The sequence below is a fragment of the Mytilus edulis genome, chromosome 5 (assembly GCF_963676685.1).
Source record: "Mytilus edulis chromosome 5, xbMytEdul2.2, whole genome shotgun sequence".
In the NCBI taxonomy this organism is placed as follows: Eukaryota; Metazoa; Mollusca; class Bivalvia; order Mytilida; family Mytilidae; genus Mytilus; species Mytilus edulis.
In genome coordinates this window covers 77,140,604-77,151,587 of record NC_092348.1, presented here as the reverse complement: position 1 = coordinate 77,151,587, position 10,984 = coordinate 77,140,604, and positions in this window count along the sequence as shown.

Sequence of the window (10,984 nt, the reverse complement as noted above, 5' to 3'; positions counted from 1 at the left end):
CTGAGCCGACATGACAATTATGATATACAAGAGCCCTCAATTAAAAAATAACTCCTTCAGTAAATTTTTATTTTAAGTTCACTTGGAATGTGTACTCATTTAATTTCCCAGTCATTGTAAAAAACAAAACAACTCATCAAAGATACAAGGCAACTATAATATTGTGGTCGGAAGAAGAGCGTTTCGACTACAAAACACTCATCAGTGATGTTCAATGTTAAACCCAAAAGGCCTAATAAAGGAGAAAGTTGAGGAGCATTGAGTAATCATTTTATATATATAAGCTTTGGATTTCAAATATTTTGGCCACGAGCATCACTGAAGAGACATGTATTGTCGAAATGTGTATCTGGTGCAGGAAAATTGGTACCGTTATTGTTATTACTACCACTGGGTCGATGCCTCTGCTAGTGGACTGTTAGTACCCGAGGGTATCACCAGCCCAGTAGCCAATACTTCGGTACTGGCATGAAAATACGGATTTTTTGTGTTATTAAAATTTGCTGTTACAAAATGTTATAAATTATTATAAATTAATGAATGTATCTCCCTCATGCAAAGCTCTGATTCCTTTCACGGATTTGGCTATACTTTTTGGACCTTTTGGATTATAGCTCTTCCTCTTTTATATAAGTTTTGGATTACAGATATTTTGGCCACGAGCATCACTGAAGAGACATGTATTGTCGAAAAGCGCATCTGGTGCAGGAAAATTGGTACCGTTAATGTTATTATAATCAATAAAACTCACTTCTTAATATTAAACCAATAAAAAGGGTCGATATAACCAATGAATCAAACTTGAGTACAGTAAAAGAGAAAAAAGAGAAAAAAAGTATTCGATCAATATTCAAATTGCGTAAACGCATTTAGAAGATATAGTATATGAGGGTATAATACGAGACAACGTACAATCGTGCACGATTCACCTGAAATCCAAACCGCGTTTTGTCAATCGAACTTATTAGCAGTTTATATTTTTATTAGTTGTTAGTGGCTTTGAACTAGCTGTCAGATAACTGTGAGTACTCTCAGATCTGTTCATTGTGTATTTTTGTGTCGGGATGTATAAGTACCCGTCCACCTCCACTTGTATTTTTGTCCATCTGATGAGTTAACCCTTTTCAACTGATTTTTATAGTTCGTTTTTTGGTTGTACTGTTATACCACTGTCCCAGGTTGAGGAAAGGGTTTGTATCCCGCTAACATGTTTAACTCCGCCACATTATTTATGTATATGTGCCTGTCCCAAGTCAGGAGCTTGTAATTCAGTGGTTGTCGTTTGTTTCTGTGCTACATATTTGTTTTTCGTTCAGTTTTTTATATAAATAAGGCCGTTAGTTTTCTCGTTAGAATTGTTTTACATTGTCTTATCGGGGCCTTTTATAGCTGACTATGGGCTTTGCTAATTTTTGAAGGCCGTACGGTGACCTATAGTTGTTAATGTCTGTGTCATTTTGGTTTCTTGTGGACAGTTGTTTCATTGGCAATCATACCACATCTTCTTTTTATATATATATATATAGATTTGCTAATTTCTGTTTATGTTTGATCGCTGAGAGTTGAATATTATTATATCTAACAATTGACACAGATTCTTGAAAATCACACAATGTACTCATATCAATTTATAACATTTCGAAAAATGTCCTAACAATGCCAAAAAGTGTCTATAAACAACACATTGATTAAGTTTACTTGACCGAGATGTTGGTAAAATCGAAGACCAAAAAAGCATGAAACAAAATGCATGCATTTTATTCTTTCATAAAAAATCTAGGAGTATGCATGTTGATATATTATAACATATTCCCCTAATCTAAATATGATACAAATTGAACAAAATTGTTTTTCTAACCCTAAAAAGTATACAACTCTATCTTACAAAATTTGCACATAGAAAAAAAATTAGTTTTATCAATCACGTGAATGAATGTCGCCAGAAAACTAGGATTGCATGAACGTTAAAAAAAAGATGTATTGTTGATTGCTTTGCGCCAAAGAGAGTCAAATATCCAATGCATATCTTCGACTTGGACAAGAATATATTTATAAAAAACAAACTCACCAATAAAAATAATTTATCTCAATCCACCAGTTAGCAACATGAAACAAAAGCAATCCCAGTCTTATATAAGCAATAGGAATGATACAATGTATCTTTATACAGTTTTACAATCCGTTCAGGATCAATACCCGAAGTAGATTTACTGATGAGAACCTACTGTGCATGGTTTACTTAACACCCTAGGACAAATCTCCTTATAAGATACTTTGAATCAAATCAATTAATGATGATAGGCATCACTATATAAGAAATTATAGTTATTCATCTGAATCAAGATGATGATTATACACATATTTATTTTATTACAGTCAATATCTTAAATTCATGACCCCAGTTTGACTGGGACAGTTGGTATATTTTGAATGTTATAGCTGCATGAGTATTCAAATTGAGTATTCATAAAGAGTGCAAGTTTGTGCTCGTGCTTAAAAGACATAAACTTACTAAGTACACATTTGTTGAGTGCAAATCTAGTCTTTTCAAGGTGCCACTTTCCAGCCTTTGATTTGAACATAAACCCCAACTGGGAAATATGAATAATACTTAATTAAAAATTGTAAACAACTTAAACTGTACAATAGGGTTGTCGTTCATTAAAAATATTAAAACCCCAGAGTTATCTTAGTTGTGAAAAAGGAAGACATAGAATAAAAATTATGAAACTCGTCGAGGGTTGTACTATCATCTGTAACGGCTTACATGATTGTTATTTCTATTAAATAGAAATCTGTATCATTATCAATTATACAACATCTCCTTATTTTCATACTGTGGGAAGTCAATAACCTCATCAGTGATTGACCTATTACACACTAGTTCTGATTTTAACTCCACAGCATTGCTTCTCTGAGCTTATTTCCATTAACTTTTTATTTTTAAACTAAATGCTGTTTCTATATTTTTGTGCATCCCTGGCTTTCACATATTTGGAATTTGGTCATTCCTAATGATAGTAAATCGAGAAGAGCGCCTCTGAAACATAAATGCATGCAAAAGTATTTAGTCATCAGCCTGTTGAACAGATCAATGTAAGTCGAAGAATGAAAGTAGAACATCAGTGATGTTACTCCTACCATTGAACATCTAACACATTTACATGCTGAGCTCGGGTGCTCTCTATATAGTGACGTTACTACCTTTACAATTCGATTTCTGATGTACGCATATTATTAACCCCACACAATTTGCATATAATCATTTCATTGACATGAAAATTCAGTTGATTCCAGAAATGTAATGGTTATTCTAACCACGTCTTTGTATACTTTTACCGACCGGAATCGCATATTTCATTGCCACTTAGCACTAGATGTATTACTTTCCACAAACTATCTTGTATAGTTTTTCGTTTATCTCATTAACATATTCTCCATATCTTTTTTCATTCATATATAATAATGCTTTGTTTGCACAAAGTCAGGAATGTGACAGTTGTTATCCATTCTTGTGATGTGTTTGAGCTTTTGAATTTGCAATTTGATTAGGGACTTTAATTTTTGAATTCAGTAATTTTGTGATTTTACTTTTTATGACTGATATTGCTGTATTAGAATGTTAACCTTACTCACAACTTTTAAATTCATGAAGATTGAGAAATTAGCCACTTAAAATGTTACTTGTGGTTGGTCCAATCAATAAGCAGATTTTTTGCAGTTGATGGGTGTGTGTGCAAGGAATATTTCTATTGGCAAAAAATTCAAGTTTATCATGGTTGACAAATCCTGTCACCCGTGATAACATGAACACATGATAAAATTCAACACACATAACAATTTGAAAATATGTTTTACCAAAAGGAAACATATTTGATTCATAAAAATGCAGAAAGATTTAAAATTAATATTTTATTATGTATTACAATGTAATGAAGCATTTATCACAGATGAATATAAACAAAGCTTTAATAGATAGATATATAAACATCACATTTTCTTTGGATACTATAACTATGAAGACATAAAAGTTGATCTCAATAATACAAATGGATGGATTCATAAGTAAATACATGGACACTGTTTCATTGAAGAAAAACACAAAATGGCTCAAATTTAATACACTTTTGTATGTATTGCCCATTGATTTTTCTTCATTTTTTAACACAGAAAATTGGTATGAGTAATTAGTTTAACCTGAACATTTCAGCAATACCACTACTGATATTTTATGCTCCTAAAGCAAACTAAATTTGGTTGTTTATATTAAATCATATATTATTCACAAAATCTTAGGAGTTAACCAACTTTAAATAATAAACTTATTATCAGCACAGCTCAATTAAAATGTTTATCAAATAATCCTTAACTTTACTGAAGTGTACTAAATGTGCAATGTAAGTATGTTATAACTTTAGTCACATATTATATTTAGTACATGAAGTGCTTTTCATGGGTGAATTACCAGAGCAGGTACATACAACACAAGCCCCCTCCCTAAAAAATTAAAGCCAAAAACATATCATGTAACAATAAAATAATAAACAGAAGGTAAAATAATCCTTACAATACAAGAACAAACAACTGTTTACTAAAACAAGCACTATATTTCAGACAATAAAATAGCACTTAAGATGTAAATTAATTCTAGATCCTTTTTCCAAATTGATGAAACAAAATATTATAATCATTGATTGTCATATCAAATACAAATTTACTCCCTACTTATAAATAAAAAAGAATGACAAAGTTTTAATTTTAGGATAAAAGTTGATCTTCATTTCAAGGTAAATATATTCATTTTTGTAATCCTTAAAACATCAGAACAGAATTTTTGCTATGCATTACATTTCTGTTGACAAAAATAAAATTAAGTTTTAAATTACTCATTTTTAATAATAAATATATATTTTCAATACACAAACAGTATATAGTTTACAATAGTTATATACACGAGACTCACCCTTATATCATAAACAAATAACTTAATTCATCTTAAATATACATGTACTTCAAATTTATAATGAATTTATAGCATAAATCATTCATGGGGTAATCTAATAACTTACAAAGCATGTCTTAAAACAGTGAAATCAATCACAAATCAAGTAAGGTTTCTACTGATCTCTTGAGGACAGAAAAAAATTCTGTTTATAAGTAGATTAAATAAAACCCAAATAAACATTCCTTGGCATGTACAAAATTCCCCCTTGAAATAGTAGCAACTACAAATGAAAACAAACCATAATATGAATAAGAACTATTGTACAATGTATTAGGATTTGTTTGAAATAAAATATTTTTTCCCAATAACCAGTAAAGAGGAGATAGGCAAGAGTGTGTACTGAATTGTAAATATGAATGAACCTATATAACTTGTAACCTACTTGGTTGTCAGTTTATTACCAATCTATGAGTTTGACTGTCCTTCTGGTATCTTTCGTCCCTCTTTTATCAAATAAATATAATGTTTGGTATAGCATAATCAAAGAAACTCTCAGCTAATCAAACTTGTTCTCAATCATAGTAAACACATAATTCAAATATAATTAACAATCAAAGCTATCAAAATAAGTCTCAAATACTGTGTATTCATTATTATTTGTGGGATACCAATTTTCCTGGATTAAATAGGTAACTATGAACCACATAAAACAGGCTAATATTTCTACTTGGAATCATTTGTTTTAATTATGGAATTTTCATAATTTCTTGTGCTTGAATTTTTTTTTAGTAAATTTCATGTTTTTTCTATATTTTATGTTCTGTGCATCACACAACACTATCTATACAAAATACATTGTATGGAAAGTGTTAAGAGCCGCTCAAAACATTTCAATACAGAATAAACATAGAATTCATTTAAAATTTCAAGCACAGGAAATTATGCAACTTCCATAAATAAAAATAATTCCAAGTTGAAGTAATAGTCTGTTTACCATAATTGGTAATGATAAATACACACAAATTATAATGTTCACAAATTATAAATTTTGTATAGGCTTGTATGAAAACTTTTAAAACACCATGAAATCAAACATTCATGCATGATATTGCATGACTTGAGCATGGTTAAAATCTTAAGAATATCTAACATAGTGCACTAGTGCAAGCTTTACTAAAACTAGAGGCTCTAAAGAGCCTGTGTCGCTCACCTTGGTCTATGTGAATATTAAACAATGGACACAGATGGATTCATGACAAAATTGTGTTTTGGTGATGGTGATGTGTTTGTAGATCTTACTTTACTAAACATTCTTGCTGCTTACAATTATCTCTATCTATAACAGTACTTTCTGTGGAAAATGTTATTGACAATCTTCAAATTTTAAGAAAATTGTTAAAAATTGACTATGAAGGGCAATAACTCCTTAGGGGGTCAATTGACTATTTTGGTCATACTGACTTATTTTTAGTTCTTACTTTGCTGTACATTATTGCTGTTTACAGTTTATCTCTATCTATAATAATATTCAAGATAACAAAAAAACAGCAAAATTTCCTCAAAATTACCAATTCAGGGGCAGCAACCTAACAACCAATTATCTGATTCATCTGAAAATTCCAGGGCAGATAGATCGTGACCTGATCAACAATGTTACTTCCTGTCAGATTTGCTCTTAATGCTTTGGTTTTTGAGTTATAAGCCAAAAACTGCATTTTACCCCCATGTTCTATTTTTAGCCATGGCGGCCATCTTGGTTTGTTGGCCGAGTTACCGGACACATTTTTTTAACTAGATACCCCAATGATGAATATGGCGCAGTTTGGTTAAATTTGGCCCAGTAGTTTCAAAGGAGAAGATTTTTCTAAAAGATTACTAAGATTTACGAAAAATGGTTAAAAATTGACTATAAAGGGCAATAACTCCTAAAGTGGTCAACTGACCATTTTGGTCATGATGACTTATTTGTAGATCTTACTTTGCTGAACATTATTGCTGTTTACAGTTTATCTCTATCTATAATAATATTCAAGATAATAACCAAAAACAGCAAAATTTCCTTAAAATTACCATTTCAGGGGCAGCAACCCAACAACGGAATGTCTGATTCATCTGAAAATTTCAGGGCAGATAGATCTTGACCTGATAAACAATTTTACCCCCATGTCAGATTTGCTCTAAATGCTTTGGTTTTTGAGTTATAAGCCAAAAACTGCATTTTACCCCTATGTTCTATTTTTAGCCATGGCGGCCATCTTGGTTGGTTGGCCGGGTCACCGGACACATTTTTTAAACTAGATACCCCAATGATGATTGTGGCCAAGTTTGGCCAGGTGAGCTAAAAAAGCTTAACAAAGGCTACATAGATATACTAATAAGCAAACTCACAACCACAAGTAATGTCAAATCATATGACTGAAATAGAGTTCAAATCTCAATATAATGTAAAAGAATCACATTGTTAAATACTTTAAATTCAGAAATTTTTGTATGCATTTATTATTGCAATTTTGTCATTTTTGGACTTAAGGAGGCTTCCAGGTATAAGATTTTCAGAAAAAACTTAACATTTATTTTTCATGATAAATTTTATTTATTACCTTTACTAGTTGTTATAATATCATAGGGTACAAAAATCATTCCAAAAAATGTAGATGTAGATATCATTGAAAAAGCTCCAAATTATCTCCCTTTGGTGCAAAAATGCTATCTTTTGGCATTAAAATTGAAATATCTTTTATAACTCATCGGTGACCTATATTTTTTATATTTATATATTGAAGTGAATCTGACTATAAGTGTATAGTGTTAGCTGTTTTTTTCACTGGTTCTATTGCATAATGAAATATGAGTATTATCATATGGCTGACCTTGACTAGTCTTAAAGACTATTCCACTAATTTAGATATGGAAGGATAGGAAAGGACTTTTAAATTTCAACATTGGTTGTGGATCAATTATCATTGTACGCAAAATATAACATGAACTTAGTTTGTTGGTTGTGACAGAGTTGTGGAAGTCCCTGGACTCCCTTCCTAGACTTGAATATCCAATTTTATAGAATACCCCTTAAAATACAGGTAGCACAAGTTACCCTTAATGACAATAATTTAATCTGTATGATCATGAAAAAAAATCTAACAGTTTCAGTAAAATAAGCACCTAAAATCACAGATGAAGTGTGTTCAAAAGTGAAAATGTTTTCCCAATATCAGCTGTTTGTGTTAAAAAATGTTTTATTACTACATGTACTGTTAACTGAGAAATTATTGTGTGCATTTATTATTGCTATTTTTGAAGAATGCACAAGAATGTGATATTATTTATTGGGAATCTAGAAAATCTTCATAAATCATATGTACAATGTATTTAGATGTTGATATCAATATGTACAAGAACAACAACAAATACTTTAATTTTCTCAGACACAAACATGAACAAAAATGTAATTTATTCTCCTTGCTATATTCAACAAGTCCCTTTGTTTAAAACTAATAAAAACCTAGAAATATTTTCTAGATGTACAGTTTGTCCTGTCATCATATTAAATTCTGAAAACATGTTAAAAAATATGGAATTCATGTGGAAAATACATTGATCATATTTCTTTCCAGAAACTTGATAATTGATATAAACATGATCCGAGCTTTTATTTCACAGTCTAAATATCAGCTAATACTATGATAGAAGATAATAAAGAAGCCACACTATTTTTGAGCATACATTCTTCAAACTTTACCAAACATTCATAACAATTGTCTCAAGCTTTGCATACAATTCAATACATTGTAAATCTATCTTCAATAATAGTAATATAATATAAATAGAGGAGCACTTGTTAATGATATTTACCAGAACTGCCATTTTGTTTTGTATATAATTATGCCCATTCATATAAATTAATTTTGAAAACAAACAAATAACTTCCTCCTACCTTAAAATTCTTGACCATCTCAACACATTCATTTGTTTTCTTATCAACCTTAATAAATTTTATCAACTAAAAGTATCACTCTGGTTTGGACTATAAACAGAGACTATAAATAGAATTTATAAATAAAAAGGCTCATGACATCAATATTCTTCTAAAGAATCTGAACTAAGTCATTTAATACTTTGTAACAAAACAAACAATATTTATTTTAATCCCGATCAGGGTCCTTCAATTAACCCTTTCAACGCTACACAAAAAAATATAACAAGAGGCTCTTAAGAGCCTGTGTGGCTCACCTTGGTCTATGTGCATATCAAACAAAATACACAGATGGATTAATGACAAAATTGGGTTTTGGTGATGGTGATGTGTTTGTAAAACTTACTTTACAATTATCTCTATCTATAATGAACTTGGCCCATTAGTTATAGAGGAAAATATTTTGTTAAATTTACAAAAATTTACAAAATTTATGAAAATTGTTAAAAATTGACTGTAAAGGGCAATAACTCCTTAAAGGGTCAACTGACCATATTGGACATGTTGACTTATGTGAAGATCTTACTTTGCTGACAGTATTGCTGTTTACAGTTTATCTCTATCTATAATAATATTCAAGATAATAACCAACAAGAGGCTCTCAAGAGCCTGAATCGCTCACCTGGTAAACAATACCTTATTGAACATATTGAACCATGCCAGGCAAACATGTACAGCTAACAAATCTTCAATATTACAAATATATATGACTTACTGTTTATAAATAAAGAAAATGAGACCAAAACACAAACACTTAAAACTTAGCAATGGACTGTGAAAATAAGGTCAAGTTCAAATAAAACCTGCGTAACCGACATATAGATCATAAAATATTTTCATACACCAAATATAGTTGACCTAATGCATAAAGTATTAAAAAAATAGACCAAAACTAAAAAAGTTAACTTTGACCACTGAATTATGAAAATGAGGTCAAGGTTAGATGACACCTGTCAGCTAGACATGTACACCTTACAATCATTCTATACACCAATTTTAGTAGACCTATTGCATATAGTATAAGAAGATTTGCTCTAAATGCTTTCGTTTTTGAGATATAAGCCAAAAACTGCATTTGACCCCTATGTTCTATTTAAAGTAAGGGCGGACATGTTTTTTGACGGATCAAAAATCAAAGCACACACTTTGTGCAGGATAATCTAAGGAACTATCATGCTAAGTTTCATCCAAATCCATTCAGTAGTTTCAGAGGAGAAGATTTTTTAAAGTTAGCAAATATGATGAACAAATTGTGAAAAATTGTCATTAAAGGACATTTACCCCTTAAGGGGTCAATTGACAATTTTGGTCATATTAACCTATTTGTAGATCTTACTTTGCTGATCATTTTTGCTGTTTACAGTTTATCTTCATCTATAATAATATTCAAGATAATGACCAAAAACTGCAAAATTTCCTTAAAATTACCAATTAAGTGGCAGCAACCCAACAATGGTTTGTTTGATTCATCTGAAAATTTCTGGGCTGATAGATCTTGACCTAATGAACATTTTTACCCCATGTCAGATTTGCTCTAAATGCTTCCGTTTTTGAGATATAAGCCAAAAACTGCATTTGACCCCTATGTTCTATTTTAAGTAACGGCGGCCATGTTTTTTGACGGATCAAAAATCGAAGCACACACTTTGTGCAGGATAATCTAAGGAACAATCATTTTAAGTTTCATTCAAATCCATTCAGTAGTTTCAGAGGAGAAGATGTTTGAAAAATTGTTAACGACGACAGACGACGACGACGACGACGACGGACGCCAAGTGATGAGAAAAGCTCACATGGCCTTTTAGGCCAGGTGAGCTAAAAACAGCATAATTTCCTTAAAAATTACCAATTCAGGGGCAGCAACCCAACAACCGGTTGTCTGATTCATCTTAAAATTTCAGGATAGATAGATCTTCACTTGATTAACAATTTAACCAATGGCAGATTTGCTCTTTGCTTTGATTTCAGAGTTATAAGCCAAAATCTACATTTTACCCTTATGTTCTATTTTTAGCCATGGCGGCCATCTTGGTTGGTTGGCCGGGTCACCACACACATTTTTTAAA